At 37.6% G+C, this 21048-nt stretch overlaps 1 protein-coding gene across 3 annotated transcripts in view; it reads right to left on the bottom strand.

Moving 5' to 3' along the window:
- Positions 1 to 21048, bottom strand: part of slc8a1b (solute carrier family 8 member 1b) — an 81442-nt gene that overhangs the window by 19280 nt on the left and 41114 nt on the right. The gene's annotated exons all lie outside the window — the stretch shown is intronic.

Here is a 21048-nt window from a genome sequence, read left to right as displayed (position 1 = left end):
CTTGCTATGCAAAATCATTATTCAATGAAATGATAGCTGTTTCTCAATTCCAAGAACGCAAATGACGTTCTCGTGGAGACCGGTCTTGCCAGGCTACCTTGAAAGAACGAACTTAGAAGGACGCAAGGACACAGAACGCATCCTATTGCGAATTGAGATGTGCTGCGATCTTGTTGTTAAACTGACTGTCCCAGCATATTATAGGACAAATAACAATAAATGGAACATAACATAACAAACAAATGCCATAACCTATTAAAATATTTATTTCATATTATAATAGACATTATTTTCATAGTATTTTATATCATTAATGTACTTTTTGTATTTGTGAAAATGAGTGTATGTTTAATGTTACTTATGCTTTGTTAATGTTAAGATTTGTTTTAATATGCCAATAAAAATCCCACAGGCTTTCTCCAGGTCTTTATCACTTTATTAAAATTATGCAAAACAAAATGCTAAACGTTTACTTTCACGAGCTGTCACATATTTGCGAGCTTAGGCGGGAATCTCTTAAGTGAGAACGAGAGGTTTAAAGCTCACAGGCTTCCATACGTCGACCGCCCGCAGCGTCTTCTGGAATTTCTAACGGTTCAGTTTTATCATGTCTGCACTTGATGCATCCTCGATATCAAGAACACATCCAGGTGATTTAATGCGATGCGTTCTCTGTACTTGCTTTCTTGAATACTGTAATTGAACTTCGACGGTTGATGATGTAGTACGAGAACACAAGGTTGCAAGATCGCTTAAAAATGGATATTGAGAAACAGTCATTGGGTCTCATTCATGAAACATTCGTAAATATACGAGTAAATATGTGAGTGATTTGCGCGTAAAGAGACATTCCCGAAAATTCTTCTCCTGATTCACAAATACTTCGTAAACGTCAGATTTGATAGTGAAATGTGTGTGTGGGTTAATGAATTCCAAACAGTCGTAAATGGGACGCGCGTGCACGCTCATTCTTAATTACCATAAATCCCGCCCATTAAAACCGACTGACAACTATATATGGGCATCATATTATGACACCAAACGAAGGATTTCAACATGTCTTCCCAAAAGCGAATGAAGAAGAGAAATTTCTCAGATGCAGAAATTGAAGTTTTATTATCAGAAGTTTATTCAAAATGCCACATTTTTTTTTCAAGCGTACATAGTGGCGTATCAGGTCTTAAAAAAAGGATTTTTTAGGTAAAAATGCTTGGCAGCATATTACAGATGCAGTTAATGGAGTTTCATCTGTTAATCGAACAGTCCCAGAAGTGAAAAGAAAATGGTTCGACATGAAGCTTGACTGCAACACTTGTGACTTGCTGACTTGTAAAAAAAAAAAAAAAAAAAAAGAATAAACAGCTTGAATATAAATTTTTTTTTTAAAAAAATTAAAAAAAGACTTGCGGACTTGTGTTCCGTTTGCAGATGCTATTACTGGCTCTCGTAATAAAAGTAAAAAGAAAAACCGTATGTAATTACTATATATAATATTTTTTCAAAATGCTTGTAAATATGTACCCGATTAAGGTTAATTAAAAGGCAGCCTTATTAAAGAGCAAAACGTTCGGATGTTAAACGCACTATTTACGCGTGGCTGGGAGCAGGTGTAGATTTCTTTCGTACCAACTAACTTTTGGCAAATACGAACATTTTAATGAATCCGAAAATTTACGCCAGAACCCCTTTACACACGATTTACACACAAATTTGTTCTGCTCGTGTTTCATGAATGAGACCCATTGACTTTATTTAACTCTTTCTTTCAGTTGTATAAATATATTTATAATGTATGTTCAGATATTCATACAACAATATATTCAGGGTTTTCTGAAGTTTTCTGAAAATGAGAAAAAAAATGCTGGCGCTGGTTGGCAACTTAAAAAAAAAAAAAAAAACACTGGCAGGGAAAGAGTTAAATAAAGTCAACGGATGTGCGGATGGACCTTAGCTGAATTGGCCATTAATTTAGCTCTGACGTTTTTTTCCTCACGTTTTTTCCCGTAATCTGCACAGGAGCAACATCCAGCCCGGCATGCTCAGAGGGAACACTGAATACAAACCTCCACCTCCAAGCTAACAACATCATTATCAGAACCATAAACAACATCTTTCATGCACAGATTTAGACCACTTGCTGCCATGCTTGCATGACCTTTCTCCAAGAGTAACCACAGCGCAGAACATTACAACCAGAAAATCTCCACAACCAACCATGTCATATTGACCTAATGTCATGATTAAAGCCAACAAGAAATCAAAATTGACTCTCTTGGCCTACATTTAACATTTAAAAAAAATATATTACCAGTCCCAAGCAAGGACTGCTGGGATGACATTGTCCTGCACAACTTCACAGGCAATAAGTGGAATGGGAATTTTAGAATAACACAACAGTCATTTATTACACTAGTACACTATATTCAACAACAACAACAGCTTGTTCTGTGACATGTCATTATGCAATTTCTACACCATTGCACATGGACAGAACTTTCCAGTTTTGGTTTACATGTCCTCTTGAACAGAACAGAAAAGGTTTCAACCATTTTCAGTCGGATTTGGCCAATTAATTCTGACTCTTTTTATTCCAACTGTGCTACTAGTCCAATTACAAATGGATTATTAGGGGTCCATGTAAACACAGCTAATGAAGAAAAGGCATGAGAAAATGAAGCAAGGAAGACAGAAGAGTCATCAAATGCTGGCATACGCTTCAGGGAAGACTAATAAACACAAACACTCTCTTTCTGTCTTTCTCCATCTCTCACTTCTCAAAGACAATTTCATGTTCCTTCATTGGTTGTCACAGAAACAGTGTTAGATAGTTTCCAGATCTGCACTGTATGATGCATTAAGCTGTATGTGTGTGGGAATGACCCTCTCCATTTCTCATCTGAATGTGGGTTAGGTTCAGCTGAGGTCACGGCAGTGCGCTAACGCTACATCAATTAGTCATAGAACTGCTTTTGCACGCACACAAAGGTTTTAAAATCACAGCGCATGCCATTTTATTATGCGTGCATGCATGTGGCGTTTTCTTCCTATTTATTCTTTGTACGTTTTGTTCTTGTCAAGTGTTTTTGACATCCGTCATCTGTAGTTACTGGACACTTGCATAATTTCATTACCCACCGAAATTCTCCCTCTCTCATTTCAAATGATGTATCACATTTTTAACCGTATGAGACAATGGTTATTAAATCTGACAGAAAACAAAGTGATCTTTTAAGTTTGTGTGGTGTAGATGAGATGTTAATTAGAAATGTTCCTGAGCTCTGTGAATAGTGCAGAAGATCTTATCATTCAAAAGAATCAAGACATAACACATTCACAAGCAGTCAACACATCAGAACTCAGTGAAAACATGTAACAGTTTAAGCTCTGGGTGAGACAAACTGTGACCATGTGACACAAAAACACCTGCTAAACCCACTGGCAGAATATCTACACCTTTCACAACCATGTTGCTCTCACCGCTTATCAGTGGTGGAATGAATCAACTGCTGTTGAAGAATCTTCAGCATGAAAGCAAAATAAATTATATTCACTTATGAGCCAATAATGTAGGGTTTCTCAGCTTTTACTGTTCGCATGGGCCTGACCTGACACACCAAAGGGACACTTGACATGATCGACATGAAGACTCACACCTTGAAGCCTCTTGTATTCAGTACAGCATTTCTCTCCTTGTTTGCTGTTACAGTAGATGACAGTGGCTTTATGCGTGTGTCCCGAGTTCCCCTCTGAGAGCGCCTGTCTCTCTTTAGCAGCTCAAATTTGAGCCTGTAGGAAATCAAAGCGTGCTTTAGATTAAGCCAAACGGGCAGGGGCTTGTGGGGGACGCTCGGGGTCTTGAATCTCTGATCAGGGTGTTACATAAAGCTGCTCCAATTCATGCCTGACCAGAAACCAAGCATTGCAACATGAGATGTCACACATGCATCTCACTTATGAAAGACACAGTTGGGAGCAATGCAGCAGATACACAAATGATATGACATTATCTGATCATTAGCATATCTGCATTGCAGTAGCCTTGATCGGAAGAGATCCTGACACACACACACTTAGCACAATCTCTTTCACACAGCTCCTTAAAATACATATACATAATACAGCTCATCAACCATTTCCTGTTTGAAATGATCTTCGGGTCGATGCTTCTAGAGGATTCACAGATACGTTTTATAGACCAGTGGTGGGACAGTCAGGAAGCCTAAACTCACACACTCTTGCTGCAGTGCTTGCAGATAATTGCCCCATCGCTGCTGCATTACAGTGAGTTAGTGACTGCGGTGATGTGAACACATCTCTGGGTCTGATCCACGTTCAGGTACCAGTTTTAGGTCATTGCAGCTGGACTGGAATGAGATCCAGACCTATTTGCTTAATTTATATGCCAAACCCACGCACACACAAACACACACAGTTTGACTTACATTAGAGTCCAGAAACATTTGCCAGCAATTAGATCTGTGCTTAGCAACCGTAGAAAGAGCCAAAATAGAGCCACTTTTCATCACTGATTTACCAAAGGCCACATTACATTGAATGTGTGTAAGAAAGAGAGAGAGAGAGAGAGAGAGAGAGAGAGAGAGAGGGAGAGGGTGAAGTAACGCAACCTCTTTAAAATTCAGATCATGTCTGCTCCTTAACACAAGGAGGAGCCACATCAAATCAATATGAGCTGACTTTTGTATGTATGTGTGTGTGTGTGTACGCGTGTGTGCGGGCATATGGGTGTGAGCATGTTTAGAATGAATATAGAATGAATGAATATATGGGTATTTACTCTTTTTCTCGTGCCATGGCGAGATTCAGTAAGAATGAATTGTGCCCGTTGATAAATCCTGTCATGCAAATCAGGCAACAGTGCAAATCATAGACTTTACAGCCTTATTACACCACTGCGATACACACCTGAATCAGCTCCTTAAAACACCAGTGCGCTCAACTATACTGTGTGTACTGTAAGAATATATAGGCCTAACTCTTTTCTACATCATTTGATGAATCACTGCTGCCAGGATCAATAAAAATAGTACATAAACAAAATAGCTGGTAATTGCAACAGGCAAATAATTGAAATGTCTCGTTTGTATTAGAAGGGTGCATGTTTGAGGTAAAATGATAATGACTTCATTTAAATATGCCTGGTGCAGATATTGTCAGTTTAAACTGGATTGCAAACAGTAATTACAATAATAATAATAAAAATAAATTTACTGCAAAAAATTGGATTGCATATAGTTAAGATATTTATACATCATGCACGTCATCATATTTTATGAGAGAAGTGAACATAAAAACCATTAAACTATGGGAAATTAAAACTGAGAGCATAAGACTACTGTAAGTGTGTGTTTGTGCACGAGTGTGTGTCTCAAAGTCTGAATGAAACCATTTCCAACATGACCAGAAGAGCAAGGTAAAGCATAAACTAATGTAAGCAAATGCAATCTCTCCTTTTGATATATTCTGTACTGCAATCTGGACTCAAGTGTGCATGCAAAAATCTTATGACCGGTTGCATGCTCATTTATCCAAACACACTTAAGCCTACGTAAAACGTGCTGGCGCTCACACACACACACACACACACACACACACACACACACACACACACACACACACACACACACACACACACACACACACACACACACACACACACACACACTGCAGGTATTGATTATGTCGTAGTGGGGTGAAATGAGAGCTTACTGCAGAGACCTGCTGGTGAATAATGGAAGTAGAGAGAAAGAAAGAAAGAGAGAGAGAGAGAAACAGGGGGATGGAAAACTGAGCAGACGAGTGTATATGCCTTCAATATATTATTATATAGTATTACAGGGCACTGAAACACAAACATCATCTTCCATGTGATTTTCAGTACTTTAATGGTTTGAATTTGTTGAAGTTACAAGACGATTTGTGAGTGTTTAAAACATTTTCAAGCCCTTTGATAAAACATGGCACAATAAAGCATCACGACTTCCGATATATTTTGTGCATTTGCTCATTGTCCTTTTACAAACTGCAATTATTACATAATGGGATGCTTCATAACTTAAAATTACATTTATTTTGTAAATGCTACTTCGTCACTAATGCTGATGTTTTAAAAGGGCCTTTTGTTGGGCAGAAAGTAAAATTTGGTAATTTAGTGTAAAACAAGAGTACACCCTAAGAATAAAGGGTTCTATATAGGCCTTTATCACACTTCTGCGTTTGAAAATGGGAAGCTTCAAATAGGAGCATAAAAAAAACTTACACTGCAGCCTGTATCAATGGCTGTGAACGGGATTGTTGTGATTTAGGCCTATGTCAAATTCACCAGATACTTCCAGACGTGAATTAATTCATATGCGTGTGATATTCTATTCAAAATATCAAACATTACAGATTGATTATTTTTCACTCCTGACATAAATTAAGAAATGAATGTCACTGCAACCTAGTTTTATCATAAACAGTGGTCAAACAAAGCTGGAGTCTTTAATCTTTCTAATGATACTCAGTTTGTCCAGATCTGGGGCCGTCTGCGATCTTTGAACGGTTCGTTTAGAAGGGGTACTACATTTAAATTCTTTTCCTTTTTTTAGTTCTGTTCACTTTTCTTGCTCTCAGAATTCTAGGTTCCGGGTCAAGGTGAATCCAAACTGAACGAAAGATTTTTTGTTCTTGACACAATTTCTCAAGTCTGAACTGTCACAAGAGACTGAAATGACAAGAAGACCCAATTTCAGAACCACAGTACTTCAAAAACTCCATTGCTTCTGTCTGCTGATATCTGGCTCACCCCGCCCATCTCTCTCTCTCTCTTCTCAGTGTCTACCTCTCTCATCCTCTCTCGGGTGACTTTTGATGGGCAGGTCTTAAGTGAGACAGTTAATTAGATTAATGGTAACTGGCTATGTGCCTCAGGAGACTAAAATATGTGTGTGTGTGTGTGTGTGTGTGTGTGTGTGTGTGTGTGTGTGTGTGTGTATGTGTTCTGATGAAGTGGAAACTTTTTAAATTCCTTAGTGATAAAAGCATTTCAATATTCATGAGCTTTGTTTTGCTAATCATTAATAATGTATTAATTGAAAGAGCTGCAGTATGTTCAGATGGGAGGGTGGAGATGCAGTCCAACACGGCAGTACGAGTTGAGAGCCCTTACAAAAGGCAGCACAACAAACATCCATGCCTTTGAGCATGTACACACACACACACACACACACACACACACACACACACACACACACACACACACACACACACACACACACACACACACACAAGGGGAACATGTCAGAGAATGGAACAAAAAGCTGCAATAAAATTGCCAAAAACATGACCTTCATAGTGTCTCTTGTTTTCTCTCTGTTCATTTACAGCCCTGTGCGGGTCTCTCCATCTCTCTCTGAGCACTTTTCTCCAACAGAAGAGTTTAAATCAAGGGTTGCTGGAACTGCAACAGCCCTGTCTGCCGGTTCTCTGTAATGAACAAAAGCTGGATGTGTGTGTCTGTGTGTGTGTAAGTGTTTCAGAGGCCTTCAATCTAGTTCACCTATCTAGAAACACAACCAAAACATTCAGACCTGTCCAGAATTTTGACATTTTCTAAAGAGGCAACTGCTAGTGTTTTGGGTTGTTATAAGGATGTTGCTAGGTGGTTGCTAGGCTGTTAGCTTATTCAATCAGAGCAGATAGATATATAGAAAGACAGGCAAGCAGACAGATAGTCATGTCACACACTCATAGTGCAGTCGTCTTTCCTCCGCTGGGCTCTCTGGATGCCCATATAAGGATATATTTCTCAGCACTGACCCCTTGACCTCTCCTCCTCTAAAGATCCCACATACATCAGCTCTACTGTCACTGTAGCAACAGTGTGTGACTCCAGTAGCTACTCTACATATATGTGGAGATCAGTGGCGGCTCCAGGATTTTTTTTTTTCTTGGCTTGGCTTGGCTTAACAGTTCAGAGGGGGTGCTAAGAATTTTTTTTATAAGTGCATCAATAACTTCAATATCCTACATTTATTGCATTTAATTTTCCATTTGACCTCAAAACTATACATTTACAAGATCGCATTGTAAAGTGTGCAGTTACTAAGCATGTTATCAAATTCGCTGAACATCTTTATTATTACATTACCCTTATTACCATTAACGTGTCATACCTGACGAGGCCTAATTGACTCCTCCCCCATCAAGACCATTGTTTATACATATAGGAACATTAAAACATTTATTAAACTTCTTTTTACCTTTAGGTTTTTAATGACTTTTTTATGTTTTAAATTGATAAAAACAAACAAAAAAAATGCCAGTGCTATGCACATTTCCGGTGAGGCTATAGCCCCAGCATGCTCCGCCACTGATGGGGATGCTTGATGTGTGTGTGTGTGTGTTTGATCCTCCTTATGTGTCTCTGGATCAGGTTGTTGATGGATTTTCAGAGGTTTCCATTTCTGTTTTATGCTTTGTTGCACACACATACTCCTACATCTCTGATGACAGGCAAACATCCAAGCGAGACAAAAAAGTCATCATATATTTACTAGGGGTCAAATAACAGCAATCTTTCTCTAGTGTCTCTCTTTTTCTTGTTCCAGCATTCAGTCTGGATTTCTTTTCTGGGAAGAGCAGCCATATCCACTTTTCCTCGGATTACCGTCTCCTACAGAGCTGCATATTCCACACAAATGTTTCTCGCTCACACACACACACATCCACCCGGCAGCTACTGGACACTCAGTAGAGACACGGCTAACCAGAGAGGCTGAGTTCAAGACAAACTGACAGCACACAAATCAGAGAGCAGAGCCCAATCCCACCAGATCATTATCCACCTAATTTCCGAACAATTCAGCACGGATCGAGAGCAGATGAGACCCATCAGCTCCAGCCAGCAGCCCCTCAGATGAGTCACAGAGACCCCGTTCCACCCTGCTGCTCATGTTAGCACCAAAGACACCCAGCAGCTTGTTTAGATGATCCACAAATGTGGCGATTACACCTCTGCCACAGGATGTAATGACTGTGTGAACTGGGGTAAAGATAAATGAACTGATTTGTTGGACGGGTGCAAGGCAAGCACAACTGCTTAAGAGAAAATTCTACTCATTAGGGTGTTAATCATGATGAACAGAAACAGTCTGACAGGCTTGGAGAACATGAGGCCATTTGCACCGTTCTACCGATAGAGCCAATAACGCAATTCAGAGAGGCATCAGTCTTACCGCATTAGAATAAACCAAATTCTCCAATCACACTTTCCACCAACTGACAGTTCAGTAGTCCCACCTCAAACCAAGAGAAGCACCACAGAGCTAAATATTTATATTAGAAATCAACCTACAAATGGCTTACTCAAAACACTAAATTAGGACAAGTGAAAGTATTTAATTAAAAAAAATTACATTGGCATTTATTAATTTGACAAGCCTTCTTTTGTGGACTCATTCTTTATATTATTACTTGCTGATTTTTACTTGATATGAGACAATTTGAAATGTCATTTATATGCATTACTGTTCAAAAGTCTGGAGGCATATATACATACAAAATATACATTTAAAAAAATGAATGAATCCTCTTATTCAGCATGGATGCCTACAATTTATCAAAAGTGACAGTACAGACATTTATAATGTTACAAAAGATTTCAAATCAATGCTGCTTTTATCTTTCTATTCATCAAAGAATATTTAAACAAATTAATCATGGTTTCCAAAAAAATATTAAGCAGCAATGTTTTCATCATTAAGCAATGTTTCTTGAGCAGCAAATCAGCATATTAGAACGATTTCTGAAGGATCATGTGACTGAAGACTGGAGTAATGATGCTGAAAAATCAGCTTTGCATCACGGGATTTTTCAAATATTGAAATAGAAACCAGAAACAAACTAAATATAACGTCATCTAACATTAATTATGCTACTAATTATGTTAATTATTTTATTCAGATAATACAAATATATTTTTTTTTGTGTTTTTAGTTGAGAGGTGACATTTCTCCTTCCTTCTAACTTGAGTATATGAGAGCTGAGATCAACAAACCTCTTACAACGCCTCCATCTCATGGGTTTTGTGTCAAAGGTCACACAGTGAGAGCCGCAGAGGGAGAACATACTCATCACCCCATTGTATATGCAAATAACCTGCGACAAGGTAATTAAAATCTCCATATAATGAAGTCATGCTTGGGCAGGAATATAGAGCAAAGTGAGGGAGAGAGTTGCAACAAAGAAGAAACATCGAGAAAAGAAACTGCAAAAAGAAAAATACTTATAAATCCCAAGGAAACTTGTGGTAATTTATGTTAAAAATGAACCTACTACAGTATATGTATGACATCAAAGTGAGACAGCATGTTTCGGGCTGATGGATGTGGAAAAGGCCCACGGGACTGAACTCAGGTAGGGTAAACTTGTGAACCAGAGATTTTCAGAGATTCAAAATCATCTTGACCCACAAGTTGCTGTCCACTGACATAACTTTCCTGTTCAGTATGTGGCTGCGATATCCAATAGTTATGTTTCGGTCCTAAATGACTATCTGATCAAATCTTATAAGTGAACGAATACAGTATAGCACTGATTCGTAAGTCTTCTAAATGTGTTCCTGCCCTCAAAGACTAACTAGGCTATATCAGTAACACATCAGAGATCAAACAAACAGTCTTAATAGACAATCTTTTAATCGATTGGTAAAAATTACTGAATGAATCTACCGCTTCTCTAAACCGAGTTTGAGTAGAGAGGCACTGAATCAAACATCTTGTCTGAGAACAAACCAGGCATGTCAACTGTGAACGAGTATCTTTTGACCGACAATAAACCAATGGGATTAGAATGTTGTTCGTTCAGTTCAGCAAAGCATAAGCAGGCAGATGAAAAGTGTAGCATTACGCCAAGTTTTATAGGTGTACACACAGCATAATCCTCAATTTATGAATGTGTAAAAATGACTGATGACATCCACAATTTTAACTGCAAGGAGCCTACTTGAAATGCATTGCTATGGTGCCCAATGTAATACAATATCTCAATAGCTCTTTTTAAACACTTTAAGCATATAACTGAAACTCATAAATTATTTTTAGGCTATTGCTGTCATTTCTCTTAAGCTTGACAAAATGGAAATAAAAACAATACATTGGCTTTGAAATCAGATATTGTGGCATTTCTTGCGTCTCTTAGTATATCATGTAGAGGGGTAATTTTTAATGAAAAATAATATGATTTTTTGAACGAATCCCAAATGAATGACTCAATTATTCACTCATAATATTCTAAGACATTCATTGGTTGCAACCTACTGGCGTAAATACGTGATCTACAAAAATAGTCACTGTATGAATCACAGAACAAATCTGAGCAAATTTTTTCGGTGAATGGATTCAAAAGATTTGAGTAACAGACATGAATCAAAACCCTAGCACTAATATCAAATAACTATAAAGTGACAATCAATGGAAATGGCATGGAATTGCTCATTAAAAATATAGCAAAAGCTAATTTTGTCAATATAATAACATCTGGAAAGAGGTCACCAAGGAGATCTAAAATACTTGGAGAGAGTTTGAGTTTGCAATAATATCATTTCATCAGAATACATGGCTACATTTCAATGGCTGTCAATAGAAACTAATGTTGTTCTGGCATCTACCAGCAGGGATCAAAAGATCTGCTATGGATACTGGCCATACACTTAGTGTACTGTAATGTGCTTTTGGTAAAGAGTCTCCCTAAATGACAAGAAATGGTACTTTGGAATGCACACTAAAGCATTTAATGAATTATTAATACACTCTTCCGACCATCGTTTTCTCTGCACAGACCAGTGAACAAATCAAACCTTTTACAGAACTCTGACACACTCCATCTCTTTTACACGTTTAGAGAAGAATATGGTGCAATGAGTGAAAAAATAGTCTTTGTGAACCAAAGAACTCTGGTGAGGGGCGGGATTTAGCAATGTCAATCAAATGACAGCCAATTCCATTCTAATACATTGAAGTCATTGAGCTGTTTGTTTCCTGAAGGTTCAGTGAAGTCATGGCAACTGGTTTTCCGAGGTCACGGGGGAAACTTAAAAAATGTCGCCATTCCAAGTTTCCTTTTTCTCTACTGGCATGTTTCAAAATCATTTTTCTTTTCTTCTCTTTCTTCCATCACTCTTTCACCGTGTATGCGTCTTTCGAGTCTGCATCTGTTACTGTACCACCCGCCCACACACACACACACAGCTATTACTCATAGAGCAACACACACACAGACACAAATACACAACGCTATTACTCAGAGAAATACACACACACAAATGCATTATAAAAGCTTGTTAGTTTTTTTCATTTCAAAAGGTTGTCTGTAAAGCCTAAGAAGCTCTCAAGAGACAAAAACTAGTAGAAAAAAATAACAGGGAAGGACAGATGACAAAAAACAGACCTGTATTTCAATGGCAAAAATACATGGCTTCTAACCTGTATCTGCACGAACACTCACACACACACACAGTACATTCACACACATACAGCGGTTGGACAAAATAATGTAAACACCTGTGAATTTTTACATTTCATTTTACCCCAAAATGTACATTCTGTCATTTAACTTCTTTTATTGTTTTCTTTAGAAGGATATGTTAGGAAAAATGTTCGGGCTACATTTTTTTTTTCTTTTAACAAAAAATAAATGGGGACTATGGCTGCTGTGCTTTAAAAATGTTTTTTAAAAAAAGCTCAAAAGCCTGTGAAAAGTTCATATGTCTAGTTCAGTATATTCCATGTCTCCTGAAGCCAGACGATAGCTTTGTGCAAGGAAGTTTTTGGTTTTAAGTACCGGTATTCACAGAAATTTGAAGAAAGCTATTGGAGTAAATTGAGCGAACTACCCCTTCAGTTTTTTTTCATTTATTTAATTCTCCTGTTCAAAGATGCTGATGGGTCAAGGATAGACGGCTAGACTATTGTTCGATAAATGAACAGATTGAAATATTGATTGTGTAATGATCACTTACATCCAGCTCCTACATGGCCGTGTCTTTGAGTTTCACAAAACCTCCATTTTAAAGGTCAAATTGCAGTGATGAGTACCAGTGTCAGGCGTCTGATGCTTCTCTCTTTCTCTTTCTTTCTCTATGCAGAATGAATGACAGCTCCAGAAATGTTTACGAGTCAGGTAAATCATGACCTTTGACACTCTATTCAACACGTTTTTGTCACTTGCATGCTGATCTAGCGGCACCAGCCCATGGAAAAAGGCAAAATATAAATGCGAGAGAGAAAGAAAGAGAGGGAGCGAGGTACTGTAATAACCGTAGGAGGTAGAAGGCTTCACAGGAGCAGACTTTCAAAGAGGTAAAAAGAAGGGATAAAGAAGAAAGAAGGAATAACGTTAAAAGGAAAGTGCTCTGCAGGAAAACGAAGCGGGGACGTTTCTACTGAGCTCCACTGAAGGTTTAATCAATCCTCCAGAAAGCGTTTGGTGTACATATATCACACCAGGCTACATTTGGCATTAGCACATGCGCGTATGGACATGTAACCTATAGAAGTGCATTGATATGACATGTTTTCAGGACACATTTGAAGAAAGAAGAAGAAAGGCGTATGTTTTTTTTTTATGCTTGTACTCTAACTAAACTCAGACATGGTTTTACATAAACACTCTCCAGTTGGCTGCACAACTATTCTACACGGGTTACCATTGGCTAACCATAGCGAGAATAACATAAACATGTACGTTAGTGTGAGTAGAGACACACACACATTTATGGGTACACAAATATGGATGAAGTTCTTGAACACCCCAAAATGGCAGGCTGTACCTCAAACAGGCAAGTCATCACCCCGGCAACCATCTGCACGGACTAAACAAAACAAAATCAGAAATGACACTTTCAATGAATGATACATGGCAAAAGCTGGGATAAAAATTAGTGAAGTGTGCGTGTTTAACTCTTTCCCAGTGTGTTTGAGTTAAGCCACTCTCTGAGATGATTGACAGATGGCACTTTCCGGTGGCAACGTCCCCCTTACTTGTATAAGCCCAGCTGTGTGTTTATAGTCCAGGAGTGAGAATTATGCTCTGGCAAACAAACCCCTTGAGGACTGATTAGCGTCTCTCTCTGTCCATCTCACTGTCCTCAGTCAAACATCCTTAAGGACTCATTAGTTTCTGCTTCTGTCCACACCGCTGTCACCCCACATCCACCCAAGACCAAGGCTGCATCCTAAATCGCATACTTCTACAGCGTACTAAGTTCACTGTGGATGGGTTAAAATACTTTGAGTATGTTTTATTATGGTCTCTAGTATTGGGACACACAGTACAACATCATGATATTATATTTTCATACCACAGACCAATTAGTCACAAGCTATGCACTTTTGCATGCAAGCATTAACACTAGGGTTGGGTATCGTTTGAATTTTAGTTTCCGATTCTGCTTATCGATTCTGATTCTTATCACTTCCCAGTTTCGATTCCAATAAGGTAAAAAAATAATAATTAAGTCAAACATTTAGATAACAAACTGTGTCTTTTTGCAAAACATTCTGTTGCAGCTGAATACCATGAACAAAAAACAGCAGCCTATAGAACACTTACACAAGGAACTTTTGACAAAAATACTACAGCAAAAACAACTAGACTGAATAATATAAGTTTCAAACATTATTAAAGACAAGTAAACAGTCAGTAGTAAAATAAGAACATAAACAAATTAGCAATAGCACCAATAAATACAACTGAACAAAATTCAGGTAGATAAATCGAAATCAAATGTAAAATAAAACGGCATAGTTTTCTTTTTAGAAATAAAACAGATTCATTCTTAAAGTTATAAAAGTTATTCAGTCAAGAGCAGTGAGTGATTTTCTGTTTGTCTTTTGTTGTTGGATTAACAATAATGACACAGATGGCAGCAGGTTTATTAGGCTGCTGTCACTTTAAGACCGAATGTATGGATCCAATGTACTGATGCACGTGCATTTTCTTTCACAACTGTTTACGTTCACTCAAGAAAAAAACATCAAGTGCAGTGGCTATGAACAAGAGCACAATTACTAAGCTTTCAAGAGCACAGTTATAAACAACAAGGCTGTGAAAGTGGATGAGTGAGTAGGCGAGTTTCAGCTGATGACGTTTAATGTCCTCGACAACCCCTGTAGTCCAATTTAGCGACTTGTTAGCAACCGCCTTTTACAAGACAAGTAAAAGCTTTTTTTTTTAAAAAACAAAAAAAAAATTCACAAGAGGATATTACGGATGTATTTTATAGAATAAAGCGTGAAAATATCCTGAGCTTGTGTTCACTCCAAACCTTATTTCAAGCATTTAACCAAAAAGCCCATGGACTTCAGTACGATGGAACTTGAAATGCTAAAATGCTAACTCGGTTCTGGTCTAAAAAAAAAAAATGCTGCCCTGCACCACTCGATTTGCACTCTATTTGAGTGCAATAATAGAGTGACTATTACATTTTACATTTTACATTTACATTTGCAAAATAGTTCTTTTAAATTGTAATAATATTTTGCAATATTTTACTGTGTTTTGATCATATAAATGCAGCCTTGTTGAGCATAAAAGTCTACTTTCAAAAACATTTGAAAAAAATCACAAACTTTAGACAGTAGCGTATATTTTTTACAAAATAAAACGTTGAAAAAGTACCGTCACAAATTCCTTCTCTTGCGAATGGGAAAAGAATTGTTTCGTAATATTGGCCCGAACAGCACATACAGACAAATTCAATGGCATCTACAAAAATCTGACATCTTCACATGATTTGAGACACACTAATCATAACCTTGCATAGTATACAGTAATGATAGCGTGCGAATTGTACAAACCCACTGTACAAGCACACATGACAGCTATACGCAGACCTCAGGACACTTTTTAAGTGCAGAATATGTTCAAATTCACAAACATTATGCTTCACGGATTGAGAAAAACACTGCACTCATCCCACTTGGATGCAGCGAGCAGTGAATTCACCTCCTCACCTCCACCGTCCAGTCTGAATGAGAATTAGCTCTGACAGCTGGTTGTGGGGGCGCGTGGAACAACTGTACACTCACAGACTGTTTCCTTTCAAACCTGAAATGCTACAGCCACACGCTGAGCATGTAACTGTGCCATCTGTCACGTTTGGCGTTTTTTACTGTGGCTAATTATTTCAAAACTAGCTTGTTAGTCCGCTTGATAAATACAATGGAATGTTTTGACAACATTTGTTGTTTAGTTATCTGAGATTTGAGGCTAGTTAATAAATCTGAGCGGCATTTAACCAACATCTGATTCAAGCATCTATATATGTATATATATATATATACACACATACATACATACATACATATATATATATATATATATATATATCAATATCCCAGGAGTTTAACTGACTTGATGCTATTCTCTGATTAAAAAGTGTTCCCTTTATTTTTTTGAGCAGTGTATATATATATATATGTATATATATATACACTGCTCAAAAAAATAAAGGGAACACTTTTTAATCAGAGAATAGCATCAAGTCAGTTAAACTCCTGGGATATTGATCTGGTCAGTTAAGTAACAGAGGGGGTTGGTAATCAGTTTCAGCTGCTTTAGTGTTAATGAAATTAACAGCAGGTGCACTAGATGGGCAACAGTGAGACAACCCCCAAAACAGGAATGGTTTTACAGGTGGAGGCCACTGACATTTTTTCCCTACTCATCTTTTCAGACTGTTTTTCACCAGTTTTGCATTTGGCTAGGGTCAGTGTCACTACTGGTAGCATGAGGCGATACCTGGACCCTACAGAGGTTGCGCAGGCAGTCCAGCTCCTTCAGGATGGCTCATCAATACGTGCCATTGCCAGAAGGTTTGCTGTGTCTCCCAGCACAGTCTCAAGAGCATGGAGGAGATTCCAGGAAGACAGACAGCTACTCTAGGAGAGCTGGACAGGGCCGTAGAAGGTCCTTAACCCATCAGCAGGACCGGTATCTGCTCCTTTGTGCGAGGAGGAACATGATGAGCACTGCCAGAACCCTACAAAATGACCTCCAGCAGGCCACTGGTGTGAATGTCTCTGACCAAACAATCAGAAACAGACTTCATGAGGGTGGCCTGAGGGCCCGACGTCTTCTAGTGGGCCCTGTGCTCACTGCCCAGCACCAGGGAGCTCGATTGGCATTTCCCATTGAACACCAGAATTGGCAGGTCCGCCACTGGTGCCCTGTGGTTTTCACAAATGAGAGCAGGTTCACCCTGAGCACGTAACAGACAGGAAAGGGTCTGGAGAAGCCGTGGAGAATGTTATGCTGCCTGTAACATCGTTCAGCATGACCGGTTTGGTGGTGGGTCAGTGAGGGTCTGGGGAGGCATATCCATGGAGGGACGCACAGACCTCTGCAGGCTAGACAATGGCACCCTGACTGCCATTAGGTATCGGGATGAAATCCTTGGATCCATTGTCAGACCCTATGCTGGTGCAGTGGGTCCTGGGTTCCTCCTGGTGCACAACAATGCCCGGCCTCATGTGGCGAGAGCATGCAGGCAGTTCCTCGAGGATGAAGGAATGATACCATTGAAGGGCCACCACGCTCACCTGACCTACATCCAATAGAACACCTCTGGGACATTGTGTTTCGGTCCATCTGACATCACCTGGTTGCACCTCAGACTGTCCAGGAGCTCAGTGATGCGCTGGTCCAGATCTGGGAGGAAATACCCCAGGACACCATCCGTCGTCTCATTAGGAGCATGCCCCGACGTTGTCAGGCATGCATACAAGCACGTGGGGGCCATACAAACTACTGAGAACCATTTTGAGTTGCTGCAATGAAATTTCAGCAAAATTGACAAGCCTGCTGCATCATTTTTTCACTTAGATTTCCGGGGTGTCTTTGAATTCAATCCTCTGTAGGTTGATTATTTTCATTTCCATCAAACGATGTGGCATCCTTTCGTTCATAACACATTACCCAGTCCATATTAGTATAGATATCCAGCATGATATTTTTCCCCATTGAGATCTGATGTGTTTTCAAAGTGTTCCTTTAATTTTTTTGAGCAGTGTGTATATATATATATATATATATATATATATATATATATATATATATATATATATATATATATATATATATACACATATACATATACATATACATATACAGTATATATATATATATTCTTTACTTTTTATTCATCAAAGTATCCTAAAAAAGTATCACAGGTTATAAAAAAATATTAAGCAGCAGAACTGTTTCCAACTTTGATAATGAATAATCATATTAGAATGATTTCTAAAGGATCATGTGATAGACTGGAGTAATGATCCTGAAAATTCAGCGTTGCATCACAGAAATAAATGATCATTTAAAGTATAATAAATTGAAAACCAATTATTTTAAATTGTAATAATATATCACAATATTAAATTTTTTTCTCTGTATTTTTGATCAAATAAATGCAGGCTTGATGAACAGAAGAAACTTCTTTCAAAAACATTAAAAAATAGTAATGTTTCCAAACTTTTGACCTGTACTGTATATACATATTTTAACTATTACATATATTAACTATTTTAAAAAGTGACGAAAAAAATCTTTATTTTATTTACATTTAAAAATCTCTCTTATACTCAAATAGTCACAAGACAAGATCTTGAAGCTAATCCCTTAATGAAACTTAATAGGCCAAAAAAAAAAAGCTCATTAAAAACATTCACGATGTTGCTTAATCTTTTATCACCAGCAAAATCGCTATAATAAATATTCAACATATTGTTGTACATCCCTAATGCTCATTCATGCTGTATTCTAACTAAAAGGCCAAAGATTCTCAAACAGCTGTGATGAGCAGTAAGAAACACACAGTAGATGTGTGTGTGTGTTTCGTTAGGCCAAAATGCTTCTCTTTTCCGCTTGGTTACAGAGGCCACAATTATCCTCCACTCATTCCTCCATCTGTTCTTACAATACGCCACATCTCTCCTTCATTCTGCTCTTTTCTACAAAATGAGCCACTGAAGCAGTATGTATGTAAGATGAAGTGTGCGTGTAGTTTAATTAGCGCATATATGCATGACAGATGACTGAAAAAGAGAGAGAGGGAGAGAGAGAGAGAGAGAGAGAGAGAGAGAGAAAGAGAAAGAGAGAGAGAGAGAGAGAGAGAGAGAGGGAGAGCATGCATAACAGTTATTTTTTTTGCTGACAAAAACTAATAACAAGATCTAAATTAAAATTGCTCAGTTTAGTTACTTATCCTCTATGGAAGATGGGCTTGTACGCATAAATACCCGTGGTGAAAACACAAAACAAATCACTGCTTTTTGATTCGACATGGGCGCTGAGCGAGCAGAATCTGTTATGCTTCAAACGAAAATCCCAATTTGTAGCTCTGCCTTTGAGATCAAAGCTTCCCATTCACATAATTTCCTGATTGTGTGTCTATTGTAAAACTTTAATGTTTCTCCAATAAAGGGATGAGAGTTCAATACACATACAGTGTGTGCAAACGCCTGAAATCATTCTGCATTTTTTTTTATATATTTGTTTTTCTTTACAAATTAAAAATCTGCATGGCAATTTGAGTGAGAAAATTAAAAAAATTCCAAATGTCTAAAAGCACTCGAGCTGCATCAACTCCACAAGTTTGTGTAAAACCTGCTGACTAGTGACCTAGAAATAGTGCAGAAACATTTTTTTTTTATTTCAAGGTATTAGAGGTATTAAAAAGTCCCACATCTCCAAAGTACTCGCAGTCAAGACATTTATAATGTTACAAATTTCTATTTCAAAATTAACCAGCACAACCGTTTTCAACATTGATAATAATACAGTAAGAAATGTTTCTTGAGCAGCAAATCAGCATATTAGACTGATTTCTGAAGGATCATGTGACTGAAGACTGGAGTAATGATGCTGAAAATTCAGCTTTGCATCACAAGAATAAATGACATTTTAAAATATATAGAAACAGTTTACTGAATTGTAATAGTATTTCACAATATTACTGTTTTCCCTGTATGTTTGATAAAATAAAATGTAGCTTTGGTGAGCATAAGAGACTTCTTCCAAAAACATTAGCCTCTCATAATTTACACGTAAACAATTAATTTTATTGCCTAAAGCTTTCTTAACAAGAGAGCGATGGTAAATTAAAGAACCATGACTGAACTATAATGTTAGCATGTGTGTGGTTCCTGGGTCCGCTTGTAAAAAGGAAATGGGGTTGACCTTTGGCCTCATCTGAAAATGACAGCAAAAATATGTGGATGATAACTGACATCTTGTTGACATTTGACCTGAGACATTGTTCACTGTTCTACTGTTCTATGCCTATTGAGGAAATCTTTCAACCACAGTATTACGGTCACTTATGGTCAATATCTATTTATTTCAGCATACTGCTGTTTGCTGCCTCTCTTCTCATCCCAAACAGACCTATAGTCCCATAGTTGACAAGGACTTTCAATTTCCCTGGAGCTAGCGAAGTGCCTTGCTCCAATTAGCTCCTTCTATAAACAACGCAAGAAAACTAATTTAAAATTAGTGCTGCTAACTGCTTTTTTGGCTTTGATGTCAAAATGTAAACAAAAGTGCACATTAAATGGAGTGTAATATGATATGTACTGTAGAAAGGTTTATAGAAAATAAGTTAAAAATGTAAAATTAATAAATAATATAAAATTAATAAAAAATAACTTTGTTCAAAATAAATAAATTCAATCAAGTAATCATAAAATTAAATAATTTATCATTTCATTCTGCTTTCTAAAGACAGGTCGGAAATCATCACAAATTATTTTATTCCATTGACAGCAATAGTTGTATGCGTCTCTTCAAAAGTACATGTGTTTTAATAGAGGGTTTTTGGGTTCACAGGGGTTTTCAAATTCTAGAAAGCCTGTAGAACTGTTCAGAGAAAAGACGTTAAAAAAAAAAAAGTGTAAAATAATAAAATATATAATATATAACATTTTTTTTTTTTTTTAATTATTTTTTATGAAGTGCCAGCTAGAGGTGATGACATGCAGAGTAACATCAGGA

The sequence above is a fragment of the Abramis brama genome (genome assembly GCF_963993115.1).
Source record: "Abramis brama genome assembly, chromosome: 21".
Taxonomy (NCBI): domain Eukaryota; kingdom Metazoa; phylum Chordata; class Actinopteri; order Cypriniformes; family Leuciscidae; genus Abramis; species Abramis brama.
This window is presented reverse-complemented; position numbering and strand designations above follow the sequence as displayed.